The sequence below is a fragment of the Heterocephalus glaber genome, unplaced genomic scaffold (genome assembly GCF_053883595.1).
Source record: "Heterocephalus glaber isolate CG9 unplaced genomic scaffold, H.glaber_assembly_v1.0 deba00001509, whole genome shotgun sequence".
Classification (NCBI taxonomy): Eukaryota; Metazoa; Chordata; class Mammalia; order Rodentia; family Bathyergidae; genus Heterocephalus; species Heterocephalus glaber.
This window is the reverse complement of record NW_028258325.1, coordinates 18,082,478-18,084,943: the sequence shown is the minus strand read 5'-3', so window position 1 is coordinate 18,084,943 and position 2,466 is coordinate 18,082,478.

Below are 2,466 nucleotides of genomic sequence, written 5' to 3'. Positions count from 1 at the left end.
TTTAAAAGACAATGAGGCCATGCTTGCTTCAAGTTTAACCATTTATTGAGTTTTTAGCTCAAACACTATACACTTTAATTGAATGTGTGCTAATATTTTATAGTGCTTAGAGGTATTACCCTCTATAAGCACTTCCATATGTGTTGGCAGAAATATATGTGCATTGTCACACAATTATGATTTATTACTGTATATCCAAGAGAAGAGTAAGTGAACAAACTGGTCACACACATATACATGTGATATGACTGTATTACCTTCATATCAGGTAACTTCATGTCCAAGTGAGATGCATGGCCTATTTCTCCTCCACTAGTTTGGATAAGTGGGAAAAGCAATCTGGCACTGATTCAATGGGCTGCCTTTCCCAGGGTCAGCAGTAAAAAGGGTAGTATAGACTAATAAAAAACTTAGTTGGTTGGAAAACATAAGTTGCAGTTCACACTCCATTTTTTTCTTTTTTATTCTTTCCTTCTTTCTTTTCTCTTCTCTCTCTCTCTCTCTCTCTCTCTCTCTCTCTCTCTCTCTGTCTCTCTCTCTCGGCCTCAGCATCTGCAGGGTGGGAAGGTGGGAAGTACCAGTGTGTTGGTCTGACACTGTTTGATTTTTCAGTTTTCCAGTGGAAGGAGAGTTGGCATAGAAAGAGAGTGCCAGCACATGCACCTGATGAATGAAATACTTTTAGACACTTATCAGAGTTCCTTTGTCACATGGTGCTAGGGTCTCTTTGACCCACTGCTAGCATGGGACACTATGGCAAGGACTATGAATAGAAAGGTCACCTAAAGGACAGAGAAGGGATAAATAGATGGTTAACCAAACACATTTGAAGTTCAGGTACAAAGCAAGGTGTAAGAAAGGACTCCCATAGTTTCTTGTTTGCCTTTTTGCCAACACATTCCACAGATTATATAAACAAAGGACATAATTGTGCAGATTGAGTAGTAGAGTTGTGAAGAAGAGAATGAGCCTCCCAGGCTGATGTCATGTGTGTAGGTGATCCTGTGTCACCCAGAGAGCACCTGGCCTTTCCTGTCCTGGCTGTTGCTTGGAGGAGCTGATTAGAGTATTTACTGCCTCACACTGCTAGGTTGATGGGAGGCCCTTGGACTTTCCATAGTGGGAATATTGGATCGAATGTTTAAGTATTCATTTTGTGAAATGATAAAAAGATGACCCTCCATGCGTACAGTAAAAAGGGCTCTTCACATTTCAATCATACATTTTTTTCCTAATTGACTCGGTTTTAGCATCTCCAAGTACTCATTTATAGCAAGGAGGCATCATAGACATTCAGCATTTTGAAAATTAAACTTCAACTCCTTTAAAAGTCGTACTTGCTAGATTCCATGGAGATATCTAAAATTATGACATAGGGAAGATTTGAACTGTTGTTTGCTTTTTTTGTCCTTTTAAAAACTTAGATTTATCAATTCTATTTGGAAAGTTGATCAACCTAAGAGACTTCCTTTCTTAGCATACGCTCTTTCTCATTTTACCTGGTCGATCTCCTCTTTAGAAATTTCACCTCATATGATGACGATCTCAATTTCAGAAAAAAAAAAATATACATCTTGTTGCAGAAAGGAGACCAAGATGAAAAGCTACTCTCCAGTTGAAAACTGGGGAGATTCAGTGTTATAAAAAAAGTGATAATAATAATTATGATGTTGTATCACCTAACATTTATTGTGGATTTTCTTTCTTTTTTTTCCTTTTGCTTAAATTCTTTTATTGGTACATTTTAGGTATACAATGTGTTTACATTTATCATTGGGTACTTGTACCTGTACATGATGTATCTCGGTTCTTATATTTTCCCCATTACCTGTGCGCCCTTCACCCCCTCAACCCTTCCCTCTTGCAGATTTCATTTCCATTTTTTTCTTTTCTCATAATTTTTCCTTTCCCTTCTTCCCTTTTCCCTTCCCCTCCCACCACCCCTACACCTTTGGACCTTTTCTTCCTATTTCAAATTATCAATTATTCATTTTAATCATTTTAATCCTTATTTACACTTTCAGTTTCTCACACTAGAGAAACTATTCGGTATTTACACGTGTGTCCTATTTATTTCACTTAAGAGTATCGCCTCAATATGCATCCATTTTGCTATAAATGTCTCTAGTTTCTCATTCTTCACGGCTGAGTAGTAGCCTCTGGGAATAAAATACTGATGTTTGAATAACTTTTTTTCTGTTGGCGGTAATTGAGTATTGAAAGTTTGAGTAGTTTTTTTGTTTCTATCTGCTTGAAGATAAACTTTGTACACTGGATTCTTTTATTCTACATTCATTGAACTTTTGCAGTACACAAGAAATCACATTAGGTATCAGGAACAGAAGAAAAACCGACATGTATCCTACTCCATATTTATCCGGCTACATAAGAGAAAGTTAAAATGTGAATTTCCTAATAGTAGCAGTAAGGCACTGTTGCTGTGACTCAGTGTGAATCAGTCTTTCT